General features: G+C 61.4%; 6 non-coding genes across 6 annotated transcripts; 2 read left to right on the forward strand and 4 right to left on the reverse strand.

The window, feature by feature from the left end:
- Positions 1 to 3,906: 3,906 nt before the first annotated feature.
- TRNAG-GCC (transfer RNA glycine (anticodon GCC)) lies at positions 3,907 to 3,977 on the reverse strand. The gene has a single exon. It is a non-coding gene; the product is annotated as a tRNA-Gly (tRNA).
- A 752-nt stretch (positions 3,978 to 4,729) lies between these two features.
- TRNAG-GCC (transfer RNA glycine (anticodon GCC)) lies at positions 4,730 to 4,800 on the forward strand. Its single transcript has one exon. It is a non-coding gene; the product is annotated as a tRNA-Gly (tRNA).
- A 5,120-nt stretch (positions 4,801 to 9,920) lies between these two features.
- On the reverse strand, positions 9,921 to 9,991 carry TRNAG-GCC (transfer RNA glycine (anticodon GCC)). Its single transcript has one exon. It is a non-coding gene; the product is annotated as a tRNA-Gly (tRNA).
- Positions 9,992 to 10,743: 752 nt separating this feature from the next.
- On the forward strand, positions 10,744 to 10,814 carry TRNAG-GCC (transfer RNA glycine (anticodon GCC)). The gene has a single exon. It is a non-coding gene; the product is annotated as a tRNA-Gly (tRNA).
- Positions 10,815 to 15,937: 5,123 nt separating this feature from the next.
- TRNAG-GCC (transfer RNA glycine (anticodon GCC)) lies at positions 15,938 to 16,008 on the reverse strand. Its single transcript has one exon. It is a non-coding gene; the product is annotated as a tRNA-Gly (tRNA).
- A 4,206-nt stretch (positions 16,009 to 20,214) lies between these two features.
- TRNAG-GCC (transfer RNA glycine (anticodon GCC)) lies at positions 20,215 to 20,285 on the reverse strand. The gene has a single exon. It is a non-coding gene; the product is annotated as a tRNA-Gly (tRNA).
- Positions 20,286 to 20,806: the final 521 nt, after the last annotated feature.

Genomic DNA, 20,806 nt, shown 5'->3' on the forward strand with positions numbered 1-20,806 from the left:
GCCGAGGAGAGGCTGGGCATGGCTCCAAGGGAGGCAACTGGCCGGGCAGACCCTGTGCCGTGCAGGAACCCCCGGAAGAAGCGGCGAGTGATTGTTGTGGGTGACTGCCTGCTGCAGGGGACAGAGGCACCTCTCTGCCGACCTGACCTCTTGCCCAGAGAGGTTTGCTGCCTGCCAGGGGCTCGAATAAGAGATGTCGTGGAAAGACTGCCAAGGCTTGTCCATGCATCGGACTACTACCCTCTGCTGATCTTCCATGTGGGTGCTAATGACGCAAAAGGCAAACTGGAAAGCATCAAACAGGACTTCAGAGCTCTGGGAACGGTGGTGAAGGGTCTGGGAGCCCGGGTCGTTTTCTCCTCAATCTTGCCTGTGAGGGGGAAGGATGGGAGGAGGAGTAGACGAGTTTTCCAAGTTAACAACTGGCTGCGCCGCTGGTGTTGGCAACAGGGCTTTGGTTTCTATGACCGTGGGACCCTGTTTGAAGATCAACAGCTGATGGGGAGCCACCTTAAGGATCCACCTTACCAAGCGGGGCACGTGCGTCTTTGCCAACAGATTGGCCAGCCTGGTAAGGAGGGCTTTAAACTAGGCAAGATGGGGGAAGGGGAGTGGTGTAGTGGCAGGAGAGTCAGTAAAACACCGCTCAAGTCAGGATGCCTCCAGCGGGTGCATACAGCCAGGGGAGACAGCATGCAACATGGCTATGGAGGATCCTCTTGCGCCTCTTCTGGGAAGCTTGCATGCTTGGCTGGCTCTCTGGAATGCCTGTATAGCAATGCACGCAGCATGGGGAATCAGCAGGAAGAGTTAGAGCTCTGTGTGCGGTCGCAGGGCCATGATCTCATTGCAGTGACAGAGACATGGTGGGATAGCTCACATGACTGGGATGCTGTCATGGATGGCTAGGTGCTTTTTAGGAAAGACAGGCCAGGAAGGCGAGGTGGTGGAGTTGCTCTTTATGGGAGGGAGCAACTAGAATGTATGGAGCTCTGCCTCGGGGTGGATGAAGAGCAAGTGGAGAGCCTGTGGGTAAGGATTAAAGGGCAGGGTAACATGGGTGACACGGTGGTGGGGGTTTACTACAGGCCACCTGACCAGGAGGAAGTCATCGATGAGGCCTTCTACCGACAGCTGGAAGTAGCCTCACGATCACGGGCCCTGGTTCTCATGGGAGACTTCAACCACCCTGACATCTGTTGGCAAGACAGCACAGCTAGGCACAAACAGTCAAAGAGGTTCCTGCAGAGGATTGATGACAATTTCTTGACTCAGGTGGTGGAGACGCCAACGAGGAGAGGTGCAATGCTAGACCTTGTCCTAACGAACAAAGAAGGTCTAGTTGGAGAGGTGAAGGTTGGGGGCAGCCTTGGCTGCAGTGACCATGAGATGGTGGAGTTCAGGATCCTACGAGGAGGGAGCAGGGCAATGAGTAGGATTGCAACGCTGGACTTCAGGAGAGCTAACTTTGGCCTCTTGAGGGACCTACTTAGGGGAATCTCATGGGGTAGGGCCCTGGGGGGAAGAGGGGTCCAAGAAAGCTGGTTAATATTCAAGCATCACCTCCTCCAGGCTCAAGAGCAGTGCATCCCTCTGAGAAAGAAGTCGAGCAAAGCGGGCAGGAGACCTGCCTGGATGAGCAAGGAACTCCTGGCCAAACTCCAGCAGAAGAAGGAAGTACACAGAATGTGGAAAAGGGGACAGGCCACTTGGGGGGAATACAGGGACGTTGTCAGAGTGTGCAGGGATGCGACAAGGAAGGCTAAGGCCCAGTTGGAATTAAATCTGGCAAGGACAACAAGAAGGGGTTCTTCAAATACATCAATAGCAAAAGGAAGACTAGGGAACACGTGGGCCCGCTGCTGAATGGGGCGGGTGCCCTGGTGACGAAGGATACAGAGAAGGCAGAGTTATTGAATGCCTTCTTTGCTTCAGTCTTCACTGCTAAGGCCAGTCCTCAGGAATTCCAGACCTTGGAGACAAGAGAGGAAGTCTGGAGAAAGGAAGACTCTCCCTTGGTTGAAGAGGATCAGGTTAGAGATCTTTTGTCCAAACTTGACATCCATAAATCCACGGGCCCCGATGGGATGCACCCACGAGTGCTGAGGGAGCTGGCGGATGTTATCGCTAGGCCACTCTCCATCATCTTGGAAAGGTCCTGGAGATCAGGAGAGGTGCCTGAGGACTGGAAGAAAGCCAATGTCACCCCAGTCTTCCAAAAGGGCAAGAAGGAGGAGCCAGGAATCTACAGGCCTGTCAGCCTCACCTCCATCCCTGGCAAGGTGATGGAACAGCTCCTCCTGGAGGTCATCGCTAAGCATCTGAAGGACAAGAAGGTGATCAGGAGTAGTCAGCACGGATTCACCAAAGGGAAATCATGCTTGACCAATCTGATAGCCTTCTATGACGGAATGACTGGCTGGGTAGATGAGGAGAGAGCAGTGGATGTTGTCTACCTGGACTTCAGCAAGGCTTTTGACACTGTCTCCCATCACATCCTTCTAGGTAAGCTCAGGAAGTGTGGGCTAGACGAGTGGACAGTGAGGTGGCTTGAGAACTGGCTGGATGGCCAAGCTCAGAGGGTTGTGGTGAATGGCGCAGAGTCAAGTTGGAGGCCTGTGGCTAGTGGTGTCCCCCAGGGGTCAGTCCTGGGTCCAGTCTTGTTCAAGGCATTCCTCAGTGACCTGGAGGAAGGGACAGAGTGCACCCTCAGCAAGTTTGCTGATGATACTAAACTGGGGGGAGAGGCTAACACACCAGAAGACTGTGCTGCCATTCCGAGGGACCTGGACAGGCTGGAGAGGTGGGCGGAGAGGAACCTCCTGAAGTTCAACAAAGGCAAGTGCAAGGTCCTGCACCTAGGCAGGAATAATCCCATGCAGCAGTACAGGCTGGGGGTTGACCTGCTGGAAAGTAGCTCTGCAGAGGAGGACCTGGGAGTGCTGGTGGACAACAAGTTAAACATGAGCCAGCAGTGTGCCCTTGTGGCCAAGAAGGCCAATGGGATCCTGGGGTGCATTAGGCGGAGTGTTGCCAGCAGGTCGAGGGAGGTGATCCTGCCCCTCTCCTCAGCCCTGGGGAGGCCTCCCCTGGAGTACTGTGTCCAGTTCTGGGCTCCCCAGTACAAGAGAGACATGGCACTCCTGGAGAGAGTCCAGCGGAGGGCTACCAAGATGATTAGAGGGCTGGAGCACCTCTCCTAGGAAGAAAGACTGCAAGAGCTGGGCCTGTTGAGCCTGGAGAAGAGAAGATTGAGAGGCGATCTCATCAACGTGTACAAGTATCTGAAGGGGGAGTGTCAAGAGGATGAGGCCAGTCTCTTCTCTGTGGTGCCCAGCAACAGGACAAGAGGCAATGGGCAGAAACTGAACCACAGGAAGTTCCATCTGAACCTGAGAAAAATCTTCTTGACTGTGAGGGTGACAGAGCACTGGAACAGGTTGCCCAGAGAGGTGGTGGAGTCTCCTTCCTTGGAGATATTCAAAACCCGTCTGGATGCGATCCTGGGAAATATGCTCTAGGTGACCCTGCTTGAGCAGGGAGGGTGGACTAGATGATCTCCAGAGGTCCCTTCCAACCTCAACGATTCTGTGATTCTGTGATTCTGCTGCCTGCGACGCCGCTGCCGCAGGGAGGTGCTCAGGAGGCTCCAGAGTTCCTGTGCTGCCTCGTGGCCCGGGCAGAGCCCCCCGCCGGCCCGAGACGGGGCACCAGCGGCCAGGCACCCGCCGGAGCACCACGAGCCACCGCTGCCGGCCCCTAAAGGCAGCCGCCGGCGGGGGCAGCGGTGGTGGCGGCGGCAGCCCCAGCGGGGCCCGGCCCGGGCAGGCGGCGGCCGCGGGGGCTGCAGCAGGCGGCGGCGGCGGCAGGGCCGGGGCAGGAGCCGCGGGGCAGAAAAGCAGGGGCTGCATTGGCCGGGAATCGAACCCGGGTCTCCCGCGTGGCGGGCGAGAATTCTCCCCCTGAACCACCAATGCCACGGCCGGGGCTCCCCCGCGGCCCCACCGCCCCCCGCAGCGCCCCCGCCGGCGCCTCCGCGGCCCCCGCCCGGCCGGGGCCCGGCCGCCCCCGCAGGCAGCTGCCTTTTGGGGCTGGCAGCGGTGCTTGGCCGCAGTTGTGGCTGCTGCGGGAGAGCCCAAAGCGCCGAGGGCCTTGGTGTTCGCAGGGGCGCGCGAGCTTGGCCAGGGCCCTCGTGATGCCCTGTTAACTCTGGAGCCTAACGAGAACGCCCTGAAGTGCCACGATGCCTCAGGTAGCCAAGCTGGCGCTCTCGTGGCTTGCGCCCCCGGAATCAGAGCAGGCTGCTCGGCTCCTTCCCTTGGGGGCTGCCCGCCAGCGGTGGCCAGCCCCGCGGCTGCCAGGCTCCCCGCGCCAGCGCCGCCAGGGCCCGTGGCACCCCGGGGTCGACTTTGTGACAGACGCTGCAGTTCTGGGTCAGGCCTTTTCCTGGCCTTGCTTCTTGTCTTGCTCAGCGCCCCGGGCGCAGCAGGAGAGGCGAAGCCCCGGCTGCAGCGGCTGCCGCGGGAGGGCAGGGCAGGACCTGGCCCGGGCGCCGCGGCCTGGAGGCGCTGGAGTCGCTCGCCCCGGGGCGCGCGGGGCGCCCGCATCTGCGCCGGGGCCGCGGCCAAGTGCCGGCAGGGAGGGCAGCCGGGCCCCGGCCCTGCGCGGGGACAGCAGCCGGCAGCCAGGGGTGCGGGGGCGGCGGGGCCGCGGGGGAGCCCCGGCCGCGGCATTGGTGGTTCAGGGGGAGAATTCTCGCCCGCCACGCGGGAGACCCGGGTTCGATTCCCGGCCAATGCAGCCCCTGCTTTTCTGCCCCGCGGCTCCTGCCCCGGCCCTGCCGCCGCCGCTGCCTGCTGCAGCCCCCGCGGCCGCCGCCTGCCCGGGCCGGGCCCCGCTGGGGCTGCCGCCGCCACCACCGCTGCCCCCGCCGGCGGCTGCCTTTAGGGGCCGGCAGCGGAGGCCGGGAGTCCCTGTCCCCCCCCCCGCTCCCAACACCCCTACCGCCCCGTCCCGCCCCATCCTCGACCACCTGGGTCTCACGCCGGGAGGAGGCAGAAGGCCCGCTCGACCGCGGCCGCGACGGCGGGGTCTGCGCCCGGCTCTCCGCCAGCAGCCTGGGAGGGAGCAGCAGCGCAAACGCAGCCCCGGGGGCACCGGACGGCCCCTCGCCCCGGCCGCTTCCAGCCGCGGCTCAGGAGGAGCCGCGCGGCAAGGGAAAGGCCCGGCCCAGAGCGGCCCTTTCCGCGGCACAGGCGACCTCGGGAGCCCAAGGGCCCCGCCGCGCTGGCACGGGCCGGCTGCGGGCGGCGGGACGGTCGCAGCCGCCTGCAGCCGCCGCGACAAGGGCCCAACCAGACGGCTTCGAAGCCGCGGGCTCGGAGACGAGGACGGCTCCTTCTGCGCTCCTTGAGCGCAGCCAACAGAGGCAGCGAACAGACGCAGCAGTTAGCGCAGCAGTTTGCGCAGAAGGGCGCCAGAAGGCAAAGAAGGTGCCTCTCCATTTTGCACAGTGGTGTGTCCTTCCCCGGGGCATGGCCGTGACACGCCGCAGAGCACGTTCCCCCGTGGCTGCTGGAGGTGCTGCATCGGCTGTGTCTGAGGCTTCAACGCAGACAGACCCTCCGACAGCAGATGCAGCTCTGCAGGTGTCAGGCTGCAGGCAGTGCCTGGGGCCTCTGCGTGGGGCCTGGGCTGACAGTCAGCTCTCCTGCGTGAGGTGTGCTGTGCTTGACCAGTTGCGTCACCAGATAAAGGAGCTACGGGAGGAGGTTAGTAGGCTGCGTAGCATCCGAGAGGATGAGCGGGAGATTGACAGGGCGTTCTCGGAGACTGTTCAGCTCCGGGAGTCCCCTGCCCCCACTGCAGCGGAGTTGTCGGAGGGCTCAGCACCGTGTGTAAAGGTGCATCATAACGCTGTTGAAGAGGGCTGGAAGCTGGTGACCTCTCGTAGAAGGAGAAAGGCTCTTGCTCCTCCTCAAGACTTACCCTTGAAGGACAAGTTTAGTGCCCTGCAAGCCGAGGAGAGGCTGGGCATGGCTCCAAGGGAGGCAACTGGCCGGGCAGACCCTGTGCCGTGCAGGAACCCCCGGAAGAAGCGGCGAGTGATTGTTGTGGGTGACTGCCTGCTGCAGGGGACAGAGGCACCTCTCTGCCGACCTGACCTCTTGCCCAGAGAGGTTTGCTGCCTGCCAGGGGCTCGAATAAGAGATGTCGTGGAAAGACTGCCAAGGCTTGTCCATGCATCAGACTACTACCCTCTGCTGATCTTCCATGTGGGTGCTAATGACGCAAAAGGCAAACTGGAAAGCATCAAACAGGACTTCAGAGCTCTGGGAACGGTGGTGAAGGGTCTGGGAGCCCGGGTCGTTTTCTCCTCAATCTTGCCTGTGAGGGGGAAGGATGGGAGGAGGAGTAGACGAGTTTTCCAAGTTAACAACTGGCTGCGCCGCTGGTGTTGGCAACAGGGCTTTGGTTTCTATGACCGTGGGACCCTGTTTGAAGATCAACAGCTGATGGGGAGCCACCTTAAGGATCCACCTTACCAAGCGGGGCACGTGCGTCTTTGCCAACAGATTGGCCAGCCTGGTAAGGAGGGCTTTAAACTAGGCAAGATGGGGGAAGGGGAGTGGTGTAGTGGCAGGAGAGTCAGTAAAACACCGCTCAAGTCAGGATGCCTCCAGCGGGTGCATACAGCCAGGGGAGACAGCATGCAACATGGCTATGGAGGATCCTCTTGCGCCTCTTCTGGGAAGCTTGCATGCTTGGCTGGCTCTCTGGAATGCCTGTATAGCAATGCACGCAGCATGGGGAATCAGCAGGAAGAGTTAGAGCTCTGTGTGCGGTCGCAGGGCCATGATCTCATTGCAGTGACAGAGACATGGTGGGATAGCTCACATGACTGGGATGCTGTCATGGATGGCTAGGTGCTTTTTAGGAAAGACAGGCCAGGAAGGCGAGGTGGTGGAGTTGCTCTTTATGGGAGGGAGCAACTAGAATGTATGGAGCTCTGCCTCGGGGTGGATGAAGAGCAAGTGGAGAGCCTGTGGGTAAGGATTAAAGGGCAGGGTAACATGGGTGACACGGTGGTGGGGGTTTACTACAGGCCACCTGACCAGGAGGAAGTCATCGATGAGGCCTTCTACCGACAGCTGGAAGTAGCCTCACGATCACGGGCCCTGGTTCTCATGGGAGACTTCAACCACCCTGACATCTGTTGGCAAGACAGCACAGCTAGGCACAAACAGTCAAAGAGGTTCCTGCAGAGGATTGATGATAATTTCTTGACTCAGGTGGTGGAGACGCCAACGAGGAGAGGTGCAATGCTAGACCTTGTCCTAACGAACAAAGAAGGTCTAGTTGGAGAGGTGAAGGTTGGGGGCAGCCTTGGCTGCAGTGACCATGAGATGGTGGAGTTCAGGATCCTACGAGGAGGGAGCAGGGCAATGAGTAGGATTGCAACGCTGGACTTCAGGAGAGCTAACTTTGGCCTCTTGTGGGACCTACTTAGGGGAATCTCATGGGGTAGGGCCCTGGGGGGAAGAGGGGTCCAAGAAAGCTGGTTAATATTCAAGCATCACCTCCTCCAGGCTCAAGAGCAGTGCATCCCTCTGAGAAAGAAGTCGAGCAAAGCGGGCAGGAGACCTGCCTGGATGAGCAAGGAACTCCTGGCCAAACTCCAGCAGAAGAAGGAAGTACACAGAATGTGGAAAAGGGGACAGGCCACTTGGGGGGAATACAGGGACGTTGTCAGAGTGTGCAGGGATGCGACAAGGAAGGCTAAGGCCCAGTTGGAATTAAATCTGGCAAGGACAACAAGAAGGGGTTCTTCAAATACATCAATAGCAAAAGGAAGACTAGGGAACACGTGGGCCCGCTGCTGAATGGGGCGGGTGCCCTGGTGACGAAGGATACAGAGAAGGCAGAGTTATTGAATGCCTTCTTTGCTTCAGTCTTCACTGCTAAGGCCAGTCCTCAGGAATTCCAGACCTTGGAGACAAGAGAGGAAGTCTGGAGAAAGGAAGACTCTCCCTTGGTTGAAGAGGATCAGGTTAGAGATCTTTTGTCCAAACTTGACATCCATAAATCCACGGGCCCCGATGGGATGCACCCACGAGTGCTGAGGGAGCTGGCGGATGTTATCGCTAGGCCACTCTCCATCATCTTGGAAAGGTCCTGGAGATCAGGAGAGGTGCCTGAGGACTGGAAGAAAGCCAATGTCACCCCAGTCTTCCAAAAGGGCAAGAAGGAGGAGCCAGGAATCTACAGGCCTGTCAGCCTCACCTCCATCCCTGGCAAGGTGATGGAACAGCTCCTCCTGGAGGTCATCGCTAAGCATCTGAAGGACAAGAAGGTGATCAGGAGTAGTCAGCACGGATTCACCAAAGGGAAATCATGCTTGACCAATCTGATAGCCTTCTATGACGGAATGACTGGCTGGGTAGATGAGGAGAGAGCAGTGGATGTTGTCTACCTGGACTTCAGCAAGGCTTTTGACACTGTCTCCCATCACATCCTTCTAGGTAAGCTCAGGAAGTGTGGGCTAGACGAGTGGACAGTGAGGTGGCTTGAGAACTGGCTGGATGGCCAAGCTCAGAGGGTTGTGGTGAATGGCGCAGAGTCAAGTTGGAGGCCTGTGGCTAGTGGTGTCCCCCAGGGGTCAGTCCTGGGTCCAGTCTTGTTCAAGGCATTCCTCAGTGACCTGGAGGAAGGGACAGAGTGCACCCTCAGCAAGTTTGCTGATGATACTAAACTGGGGGGAGAGGCTAACACACCAGAAGACTGTGCTGCCATTCCGAGGGACCTGGACAGGCTGGAGAGGTGGGCGGAGAGGAACCTCCTGAAGTTCAACAAAGGCAAGTGCAAGGTCCTGCACCTAGGCAGGAATAATCCCATGCAGCAGTACAGGCTGGGGGTTGACCTGCTGGAAAGTAGCTCTGCAGAGGAGGACCTGGGAGTGCTGGTGGACAACAAGTTAAACATGAGCCAGCAGTGTGCCCTTGTGGCCAAGAAGGCCAATGGGATCCTGGGGTGCATTAGGCGGAGTGTTGCCAGCAGGTCGAGGGAGGTGATCCTGCCCCTCTCCTCAGCCCTGGGGAGGCCTCCCCTGGAGTACTGTGTCCAGTTCTGGGCTCCCCAGTACAAGAGAGACATGGCACTCCTGGAGAGAGTCCAGCGGAGGGCTACCAAGATGATTAGAGGGCTGGAGCACCTCTCCTAGGAAGAAAGACTGCAAGAGCTGGGCCTGTTGAGCCTGGAGAAGAGAAGATTGAGAGGCGATCTCATCAACGTGTACAAGTATCTGAAGGGGGAGTGTCAAGAGGATGAGGCCAGTCTCTTCTCTGTGGTGCCCAGCAACAGGACAAGAGGCAATGGGCAGAAACTGAACCACAGGAAGTTCCATCTGAACCTGAGAAAAATCTTCTTGACTGTGAGGGTGACAGAGCACTGGAACAGGTTGCCCAGAGAGGTGGTGGAGTCTCCTTCCTTGGAGATATTCAAAACCCGTCTGGATGCGATCCTGGGAAATATGCTCTAGGTGACCCTGCTTGAGCAGGGAGGGTGGACTAGATGATCTCCAGAGGTCCCTTCCAACCTCAACGATTCTGTGATTCTGTGATTCTGCTGCCTGCGACGCCGCTGCCGCAGGGAGGTGCTCAGGAGGCTCCAGAGTTCCTGTGCTGCCTCGTGGCCCGGGCAGAGCCCCCCGCCGGCCCGAGACGGGGCACCAGCGGCCAGGCACCCGCCGGAGCACCACGAGCCACCGCTGCCGGCCCCTAAAGGCAGCCGCTGGCGGGGGCAGCGGTGGTGGCGGCGGCAGCCCCAGCGGGGCCCGGCCCGGGCAGGCGGCGGCCGCGGGGGCTGCAGCAGGCGGCGGCGGCAGGGCCGGGGCAGGAGCCGCGGGGCAGAAAAGCAGGGGCTGCATTGGCCGGGAATCGAACCCGGGTCTCCCGCGTGGCGGGCGAGAATTCTCCCCCTGAACCACCAATGCCGCGGCCGGGGCTCCCCCGCGGCCCCACCGCCCCCCGCAGCGCCCCCGCCGGCGCCTCCGCGGCCCCCGCCCGGCCGGGGCCCGGCCGCCCCCGCAGGCAGCTGCCTTTTGGGGCTGGCAGCGGTGCTTGGCCGCAGTTGTGGCTGCTGCGGGAGAGCCCAAAGCGCCGAGGGCCTTGGTGTTCGCAGGGGCGCGCGAGCTTGGCCAGGGCCCTCGTGATGCCCTGTTAACTCTGGAGCCTAACGAGAACGCCCTGAAGTGCCACGATGCCTCAGGTAGCCAAGCTGGCGCTCTCGTGGCTTGCGCCCCCGGAATCAGAGCAGGCTGCTCGGCTCCTTCCCTTGGGGGCTGCCCGCCAGCGGTGGCCAGCCCCGCGGCTGCCAGGCTCCCCGCGCCAGCGCCGCCAGGGCCCGTGGCACCCCGGGGTCGACTTTGTGACAGACGCTGCAGTTCTGGGTCAGGCCTTTTCCTGGCCTTGCTTCTTGTCTTGCTCAGCGCCCCGGGCGCAGCAGGAGAGGCGAAGCCCCGGCTGCAGCGGCTGCCGCGGGAGGGCAGGGCAGGACCTGGCCCGGGCGCCGCGGCCTGGAGGCGCTGGAGTCGCTCGCCCCGGGGCGCGCGGGGCGCCCGCATCTGCGCCGGGGCCGCGGCCAAGTGCCGGCAGGGAGGGCAGCCGGGCCCCGGCCCTGCGCGGGGACAGCAGCCGGCAGCCAGGGGTGCGGGGGCGGCGGGGCCGCGGGGGAGCCCCGGCCGCGGCATTGGTGGTTCAGGGGGAGAATTCTCGCCCGCCACGCGGGAGACCCGGGTTCGATTCCCGGCCAATGCAGCCCCTGCTTTTCTGCCCCGCGGCTCCTGCCCCGGCCCTGCCGCCGCCGCTGCCTGCTGCAGCCCCCGCGGCCGCCGCCTGCCCGGGCCGGGCCCCGCTGGGGCTGCCGCCGCCACCACCGCTGCCCCCGCCGGCGGCTGCCTTTAGGGGCCGGCAGCGGAGGCCGGGAGTCCCTGTCCCCCCCCCCGCTCCCAACACCCCTACCGCCCCGTCCCGCCCCATCCTCGACCACCTGGGTCTCACGCCGGGAGGAGGCAGAAGGCCCGCTCGACCGCGGCCGCGACGGCGGGGTCTGCGCCCGGCTCTCCGCCAGCAGCCTGGGAGGGAGCAGCAGCGCAAACGCAGCCCCGGGGGCACCGGACGGCCCCTCGCCCCGGCCGCTTCCAGCCGCGGCTCAGGAGGAGCCGCGCGGCAAGGGAAAGGCCCGGCCCAGAGCGGCCCTTTCCGCGGCACAGGCGACCTCGGGAGCCCAAGGGCCCCGCCGCGCTGGCACGGGCCGGCTGCGGGCGGCGGGACGGTCGCAGCCGCCTGCAGCCGCCGCGACAAGGGCCCAACCAGACGGCTTCGAAGCCGCGGGCTCGGAGACGAGGACGGCTCCTTCTGCGCTCCTTGAGCGCAGCCAACAGAGGCAGCGAACAGACGCAGCAGTTAGCGCAGCAGTTTGCGCAGAAGGGCGCCAGAAGGCAAAGAAGGTGCCTCTCCATTTTGCACAGTGGTGTGTCCTTCCCCGGGGCATGGCCGTGACACGCCGCAGAGCACGTTCCCCCGTGGCTGCTGGAGGTGCTGCATCGGCTGTGTCTGAGGCTTCAACGCAGACAGACCCTCCGACAGCAGATGCAGCTCTGCAGGTGTCAGGCTGCAGGCAGTGCCTGGGGCCTCTGCGTGGGGCCTGGGCTGACAGTCAGCTCTCCTGCGTGAGGTGTGCTGTGCTTGACCAGTTGCGTCACCAGATAAAGGAGCTACGGGAGGAGGTTAGTAGGCTGCGTAGCATCCGAGAGGATGAGCGGGAGATTGACAGGGCGTTCTCGGAGACTGTTCAGCTCCGGGAGTCCCCTGCCCCCACTGCAGCGGAGTTGTCGGAGGGCTCAGCACCGTGTGTAAAGGTGCATCATAACGCTGTTGAAGAGGGCTGGAAGCTGGTGACCTCTCGTAGAAGGAGAAAGGCTCTTGCTCCTCCTCAAGACTTACCCTTGAAGGACAAGTTTAGTGCCCTGCAAGCCGAGGAGAGGCTGGGCATGGCTCCAAGGGAGGCAACTGGCCGGGCAGACCCTGTGCCGTGCAGGAACCCCCGGAAGAAGCGGCGAGTGATTGTTGTGGGTGACTGCCTGCTGCAGGGGACAGAGGCACCTCTCTGCCGACCTGACCTCTTGCCCAGAGAGGTTTGCTGCCTGCCAGGGGCTCGAATAAGAGATGTCGTGGAAAGACTGCCAAGGCTTGTCCATGCATCGGACTACTACCCTCTGCTGATCTTCCATGTGGGTGCTAATGACGCAAAAGGCAAACTGGAAAGCATCAAACAGGACTTCAGAGCTCTGGGAACGGTGGTGAAGGGTCTGGGAGCCCGGGTCGTTTTCTCCTCAATCTTGCCTGTGAGGGGGAAGGATGGGAGGAGGAGTAGACGAGTTTTCCAAGTTAACAACTGGCTGCGCCGCTGGTGTTGGCAACAGGGCTTTGGTTTCTATGACCGTGGGACCCTGTTTGAAGATCAACAGCTGATGGGGAGCCACCTTAAGGATCCACCTTACCAAGCGGGGCACGTGCGTCTTTGCCAACAGATTGGCCAGCCTGGTAAGGAGGGCTTTAAACTAGGCAAGATGGGGGAAGGGGAGTGGTGTAGTGGCAGGAGAGTCAGTAAAACACCGCTCAAGTCAGGATGCCTCCAGCGGGTGCATACAGCCAGGGGAGACAGCATGCAACATGGCTATGGAGGATCCTCTTGCGCCTCTTCTGGGAAGCTTGCATGCTTGGCTGGCTCTCTGGAATGCCTGTATAGCAATGCACGCAGCATGGGGAATCAGCAGGAAGAGTTAGAGCTCTGTGTGCGGTCGCAGGGCCATGATCTCATTGCAGTGACAGAGACATGGTGGGATAGCTCACATGACTGGGATGCTGTCATGGATGGCTAGGTGCTTTTTAGGAAAGACAGGCCAGGAAGGCGAGGTGGTGGAGTTGCTCTTTATGGGAGGGAGCAACTAGAATGTATGGAGCTCTGCCTCGGGGTGGATGAAGAGCAAGTGGAGAGCCTGTGGGTAAGGATTAAAGGGCAGGGTAACATGGGTGACACGGTGGTGGGGGTTTACTACAGGCCACCTGACCAGGAGGAAGTCATCGATGAGGCCTTCTACCGACAGCTGGAAGTAGCCTCACGATCACGGGCCCTGGTTCTCATGGGAGACTTCAACCACCCTGACATCTGTTGGCAAGACAGCACAGCTAGGCACAAACAGTCAAAGAGGTTCCTGCAGAGGATTGATGATAATTTCTTGACTCAGGTGGTGGAGACGCCAACGAGGAGAGGTGCAATGCTAGACCTTGTCCTAACGAACAAAGAAGGTCTAGTTGGAGAGGTGAAGGTTGGGGGCAGCCTTGGCTGCAGTGACCATGAGATGGTGGAGTTCAGGATCCTACGAGGAGGGAGCAGGGCAATGAGTAGGATTGCAACGCTGGACTTCAGGAGAGCTAACTTTGGCCTCTTGTGGGACCTACTTAGGGGAATCTCATGGGGTAGGGCCCTGGGGGGAAGAGGGGTCCAAGAAAGCTGGTTAATATTCAAGCATCACCTCCTCCAGGCTCAAGAGCAGTGCATCCCTCTGAGAAAGAAGTCGAGCAAAGCGGGCAGGAGACCTGCCTGGATGAGCAAGGAACTCCTGGCCAAACTCCAGCAGAAGAAGGAAGTACACAGAATGTGGAAAAGGGGACAGGCCACTTGGGGGGAATACAGGGACGTTGTCAGAGTGTGCAGGGATGCGACAAGGAAGGCTAAGGCCCAGTTGGAATTAAATCTGGCAAGGACAACAAGAAGGGGTTCTTCAAATACATCAATAGCAAAAGGAAGACTAGGGAACACGTGGGCCCGCTGCTGAATGGGGCGGGTGCCCTGGTGACGAAGGATACAGAGAAGGCAGAGTTATTGAATGCCTTCTTTGCTTCAGTCTTCACTGCTAAGGCCAGTCCTCAGGAATTCCAGACCTTGGAGACAAGAGAGGAAGTCTGGAGAAAGGAAGACTCTCCCTTGGTTGAAGAGGATCAGGTTAGAGATCTTTTGTCCAAACTTGACATCCATAAATCCACGGGCCCCGATGGGATGCACCCACGAGTGCTGAGGGAGCTGGCGGATGTTATCGCTAGGCCACTCTCCATCATCTTGGAAAGGTCCTGGAGATCAGGAGAGGTGCCTGAGGACTGGAAGAAAGCCAATGTCACCCCAGTCTTCCAAAAGGGCAAGAAGGAGGAGCCAGGAATCTACAGGCCTGTCAGCCTCACCTCCATCCCTGGCAAGGTGATGGAACAGCTCCTCCTGGAGGTCATCGCTAAGCATCTGAAGGACAAGAAGGTGATCAGGAGTAGTCAGCACGGATTCACCAAAGGGAAATCATGCTTGACCAATCTGATAGCCTTCTATGACGGAATGACTGGCTGGGTAGATGAGGAGAGAGCAGTGGATGTTGTCTACCTGGACTTCAGCAAGGCTTTTGACACTGTCTCCCATCACATCCTTCTAGGTAAGCTCAGGAAGTGTGGGCTAGACGAGTGGACAGTGAGGTGGCTTGAGAACTGGCTGGATGGCCAAGCTCAGAGGGTTGTGGTGAATGGCGCAGAGTCAAGTTGGAGGCCTGTGGCTAGTGGTGTCCCCCAGGGGTCAGTCCTGGGTCCAGTCTTGTTCAAGGCATTCCTCAGTGACCTGGAGGAAGGGACAGAGTGCACCCTCAGCAAGTTTGCTGATGATACTAAACTGGGGGGAGAGGCTAACACACCAGAAGACTGTGCTGCCATTCCGAGGGACCTGGACAGGCTGGAGAGGTGGGCGGAGAGGAACCTCCTGAAGTTCAACAAAGGCAAGTGCAAGGTCCTGCACCTAGGCAGGAATAATCCCATGCAGCAGTACAGGCTGGGGGTTGACCTGCTGGAAAGTAGCTCTGCAGAGGAGGACCTGGGAGTGCTGGTGGACAACAAGTTAAACATGAGCCAGCAGTGTGCCCTTGTGGCCAAGAAGGCCAATGGGATCCTGGGGTGCATTAGGCGGAGTGTTGCCAGCAGGTCGAGGGAGGTGATCCTGCCCCTCTCCTCAGCCCTGGGGAGGCCTCCCCTGGAGTACTGTGTCCAGTTCTGGGCTCCCCAGTACAAGAGAGACATGGCACTCCTGGAGAGAGTCCAGCGGAGGGCTACCAAGATGATTAGAGGGCTGGAGCACCTCTCCTAGGAAGAAAGACTGCAAGAGCTGGGCCTGTTGAGCCTGGAGAAGAGAAGATTGAGAGGCGATCTCATCAACGTGTACAAGTATCTGAAGGGGGAGTGTCAAGAGGATGAGGCCAGTCTCTTCTCTGTGGTGCCCAGCAACAGGACAAGAGGCAATGGGCAGAAACTGAACCACAGGAAGTTCCATCTGAACCTGAGAAAAATCTTCTTGACTGTGAGGGTGACAGAGCACTGGAACAGGTTGCCCAGAGAGGTGGTGGAGTCTCCTTCCTTGGAGATATTCAAAACCCGTCTGGATGCGATCCTGGGAAATATGCTCTAGGTGACCCTGCTTGAGCAGGGAGGGTGGACTAGATGATCTCCAGAGGTCCCTTCCAACCTCAACGATTCTGTGATTCTGTGATTCTGCTGCCTGCGACGCCGCTGCCGCAGGGAGGTGCTCAGGAGGCTCCAGAGTTCCTGTGCTGCCTCGTGGCCCGGGCAGAGCCCCCCGCCGGCCCGAGACGGGGCACCAGCGGCCAGGCACCCGCCGGAGCACCACGAGCCACCGCTGCCGGCCCCTAAAGGCAGCCGCCGGCGGGGGCAGCGGTGGTGGCGGCGGCAGCCCCAGCGGGGCCCGGCCCGGGCAGGCGGCGGCCGCGGGGGCTGCAGCAGGCGGCGGCGGCGGCAGGGCCGGGGCAGGAGCCGCGGGGCAGAAAAGCAGGGGCTGCATTGGCCGGGAATCGAACCCGGGTCTCCCGCGTGGCGGGCGAGAATTCTCCCCCTGAACCACCAATGCCACGGCCGGGGCTCCCCCGCGGCCCCACCGCCCCCCGCAGCGCCCCCGCCGGCGCCTCCGCGGCCCCCGCCCGGCCGGGGCCCGGCCGCCCCCGCAGGCAGCTGCCTTTTGGGGCTGGCAGCGGTGCTTGGCCGCAGTTGTGGCTGCTGCGGGAGAGCCCAAAGCGCCGAGGGCCTTGGTGTTCGCAGGGGCGCGCGAGCTTGGCCAGGGCCCTCGTGATGCCCTGTTAACTCTGGAGCCTAACGAGAACGCCCTGAAGTGCCACGATGCCTCAGGTAGCCAAGCTGGCGCTCTCGTGGCTTGCGCCCCCGGAATCAGAGCAGGCTGCTCGGCTCCTTCCCTTGGGGGCTGCCCGCCAGCGGTGGCCAGCCCCGCGGCTGCCAGGCTCCCCGCGCCAGCGCCGCCAGGGCCCGTGGCACCCCGGGGTCGACTTTGTGACAGACGCTGCAGTTCTGGGTCAGGCCTTTTCCTGGCCTTGCTTCTTGTCTTGCTCAGCGCCCCGGGCGCAGCAGGAGAGGCGAAGCCCCGGCTGCAGCGGCTGCCGCGGGAGGGCAGGGCAGGACCTGGCCCGGGCGCCGCGGCCCAGAGGCGCTGGAGTCGCTCGCCCCGGGGCGCGCGGGGTGCCCGCATCTGCGCCGGGGCCGCGGCCAAGTGCCGGCAGGGAGGGCAGCCGGGCCCCGGCCCTGCGCGGGGACAGGAGCCGGCAGCCAGGGGTGCAGGAGGTGAGGCTGACAGGCCTTTAGTTTCCTGGCTCGTCCTTCTTACCCTTTTGGAAGACTGGGGTGACATTGGCTTTCTTCCAGTCCTCAGGCACCTCTCCTGATCTCCAGGACCTTTCCAAGATGATGGAGAGTGGCCTAGCGATAACATCCGCCAGCTCCCTCAGCACTCGTGGGTGCATCCCATCGGGGCCCGTGGATTTATGGATGTCAAGTTTGGACAAAAGATCTCTAACCTGATCCTCTTCAACCAAGGGAGAGTCTTCCTTTCTCCAGACTTCCTCTCTTGTCTCCAAGGTCTGGAATTCCTGAGGACTGGCCTTAGCAGTGAAGACTGAAGCAAAGAAGGCATTCAATAACTCTGCCTTCTCTGTATCCTTCGTCACCAGGGCACCCGCCCCATTCAGCAGCGGGCCCACGTGTTCCCTAGTCTTCCTTTTGCTATTGATGTATTTGAAGAACCCCTTCTTGTTGTCCTTGCCAGATTTAATTCCAACTGGGCCTTAGCCTTCCTTGTCGCATCCCTGCACACTCTGACAACGTCCCTGTATTCCCCCCAAGTGGCCTGTCCCCTTTTCCACATTCTGTGTACTTCCTTCTTCTGCTGGAGTTTGGCCAGGAGTTCCTTGCTCATCCAGGCAGGTCTCCTGCCCGCTTTGCTCGACTTCTTTCTCAGAGGGATGCACTGCTCTTGAGCCTGGAGGAGGTGATGCTTGAATATTAACCAGCTTTCTTGGACCCCTCTTCCCCCCAGGGCCCTACCCCATGAGATTCCCCTAAGTAGGTCCCTCAAGAGGCCAAAGTTAGCTCTCCTGAAGTCCAGCGTTGCAATCCTACTCATTGCCCTGCTCCCTCCTCGTAGGATCCTGAACTCCACCATCTCATGGTCACTGCAGCCAAGGCTGCCCCCAACCTTCACCTCTCCAACTAGACCTTCTTTGTTCGTTAGGACAAGGTCTAGCATTGCACCTCTCCTCGTTGGCGTCTCCACCACCTGAGTCAAGAAATTATCATCAATCCTCTGCAGGAACCTCTTTGACTGTTTGTGCCTAGCTGTGCTGTCTTGCCAACAGATGTCAGGGTGGTTGAAGTCTCCCATGAGAACCAGGGCCCGTGATCGTGAGGCTACTTCCAGCTGTCGGTAGAAGGCCTCATCGATGACTTCCTCCTGGTCAGGTGGCCTGTAGTAAACCCCCACCACCGTGTCACCCATGTTACCCTGCCCTTTAATCCTTACCCACAGGCTCTCCACTTGCTCTTCATCCACCCCGAGGCAGAGCTCCATACATTCTAGTTGCTCCCTCCCATAAAGAGCAACTCCACCACCTCGCCTTCCTGGCCTGTCTTTCCTAAAAAGCACCTAGCCATCCATGACAGCATCCCAGTCATGTGAGCTATCCCACCATGTCTCTGTCACTGCAATGAGATCATGGCCCTGCGACCGCACACAGAGCTCTAACTCTTCCTGCTGATTCCCCATGCTGCGTGCATTGCTATACAGGCATTCCAGAGAGCCAGCCAAGCATGCAAGCTTCCCAGAAGAGGCGCAAGAGGATCCTCCATAGCCATGTTGCATGCTGTCTCCCCTGGCTGTATGCACCCGCTGGAGGCATCCTGACTTGAGCGGTGTTTTACTGACTCTCCTGCCACTACACCACTCCCCTTCCCCCATCTTGCCTAGTTTAAAGCCCTCCTTACCAGGCTGGCCAATCTGTTGGCAAAGACGCACGTGCCCCGCTTGGTAAGGTGGATCCTTAAGGTGGCTCCCCATCAGCTGTTGATCTTCAAACAGGGTCCCACGGTCATAGAAACCAAAGCCCTGTTGCCAACACCAGCGGCGCAGCCAGTTGTTAACTTGGAAAACTCGTCTACTCCTCCTCCCATCCTTCCCCCTCACAGGCAAGATTGAGGAGAAAACGACCCGGGCTCCCAGACCCTTCACCACCGTTCCCAGAGCTCTGAAGTCCTGTTTGATGCTTTCCAGTTTGCCTTTTGCGTCATTAGCACCCACATGGAAGATCAGCAGAGGGTAGTAGTCCGATGCATGGACAAGCCTTGGCAGTCTTTCCACGACATCTCTTATTCGAGCCCCTGGCAGGCAGCAAACCTCTCTGGGCAAGAGGTCAGGTCGGCAGAGAGGTGCCTCTGTCCCCTGCAGCAGGCAGTCACCCACAACAATCACTCGCCGCTTCTTCCGGGGGTTCCTGCACGGCACAGGGTCTGCCCGGCCAGTTGCCTCCCTTGGAGCCATGCCCAGCCTCTCCTCGGCTTGCAGGGCACTAAACTTGTCCTTCAAGGGTAAGTCTTGAGGAGGAGCAAGAGCCTTTCTCCTTCTACGAGAGGTCACCAGCTTCCAGCCCTCTTCAACAGCGTTATGATGCACCTTTACACACGGTGCTGAGCCCTCCGACAACTCCGCTGCAGTGGGGGCAGGGGACTCCCGGAGCTGAACAGTCTCCGAGAACGCCCTGTCAATCTCCCGCTCATCCTCTCGGATGCTACGCAGCCTACTAACCTCCTCCCGTAGCTCCTTTATCTGGTGACGCAACTGGTCAAGCACAGCACACCTCACGCAGGAGAGCTGACTGTCAGCCCAGGCCCCACGCAGAGGCCCCAGGCACTGCCTGCAGCCTGACACCTGCAGAGCTGCATCTGCTGTCGGAGGGTCTGTCTGCGTTGAAGCCTCAGACACAGCCGATGCAGCACCTCCAGCAGCCACGGGGGAACGTGCTCTGCGGCGTGTCACGGCCATGCCCCGGGGAAGGACACACCACTGTGCAAAATGGAGAGGCACCTTCTTTGCCTTCTGGCGCCCTTCTGCGCAAACTGCTGCGCTAACTGCTGCGTCTGTTCGCTGCCTCTGTTGGCTGCGCTCAAGGAGCGCAGAAGGAGCCGTCCTCGTCTCCGAGCCCGCGGCTTCGAAGCCGTCTGGTTGGGCCCTTGTCGCGGCGGCTGCAGGCGGCTGCGACCGTCCCGCCGCCCGCAGCCGGCCCGTGCCAGCGCGGCGGGGCCCTTGGGCTCCCGAGGTCGCCTGTGCCGCGGAAAGGGCCGCTCTGGGCCGGGCCTTTCCCTTGCCGCGCGGCTCCTCCTGAGCCGCGGCTGGAAGCGGCCGGGGCGAGGGGCCGTCCGGTGCCCCCGGGGCTGCGTTTGCGCTGCTGCTCCCTCCCAGGCTGCTGGCGGAGAGCCGGGCGCAGACCCCGCCGTCGCGGCCGCGGTCGAGCGGGCCTTCTGCCTCCTCCCGGCGTGAGACCCAGGCGGCCGAGGATGGGGCGGGACGGGGCGGTAGGGGTGTTGGGAGCGGGGGGGGGGGACAGGGACTCCCTGCCTCCGCTGCCGGCCCCTAAAGGCAGCCGCCGGCGGGGGCAGCGGTGGTGGCGGCGGCAGCCCCAGCGGGGCCCGGCCCGGGCAGGCGGCGGCCGCGGGGGCTGCAGCAGGCAGCGGCGGCGGCAGGGCCGGGGCAGGAGCCGCGGGGCAGAAAAGCAGGGGCTGCATTGGCCGGGAATCGAACCCGGGTCTCCCGCGTGGCGGGCGAGAATTCTCCCCCTGAACCACCAATGCCGCAGCCGGGGCTCCCCCGCGGCCCCGCCGCCCCCCGCAGTGCCCCCGCCGGCGCCTCCGCGGCCCCCGCCCGGCCGGGGCCCGGCCGCCCCCGCAGGCAGCTGCCTTTTGGGGCTGGCAGCGGTGCTTGGCCGCAGTTGTGGCTGCTGCGGGAGCCCAAAGCGCCGAGGGCCTTGGTGTTCGCAGGGGCGCGCGAGCTTGGCCAGGGCCCTCGTGATGCCCTGTTAACTCTGGAGCCTAACGAGAACGCCCTGAAGTGCCACGATGCCTCAGGTAGCCAAGCTGGCGCTCTCGTGGCTTGCGCCCCCGGAATCAGAGCAGGCTGCTCGGCTCCTTCCCTTGGGGGCTGCCCGCCAGCGGTGGCCAGCCCCGCGGCTGCCAGGCTCCCCGCGCCAGCGCCGCCAGGGCCCGTGGCACCCCGGGGTCGACTTTGTGACAGACGCTGCAGTTCTGGGTCAGGCCTTTTCCTGGCCTTGCTTCTTGTCTTGCTCAGCGCCCCGGGCGCAGCAGGAGAGGCGAAG

The sequence above is a fragment of the Struthio camelus genome, chromosome 10 (assembly GCF_040807025.1).
Source record: "Struthio camelus isolate bStrCam1 chromosome 10, bStrCam1.hap1, whole genome shotgun sequence".
In the NCBI taxonomy this organism is placed as follows: Eukaryota; Metazoa; Chordata; class Aves; order Struthioniformes; family Struthionidae; genus Struthio; species Struthio camelus.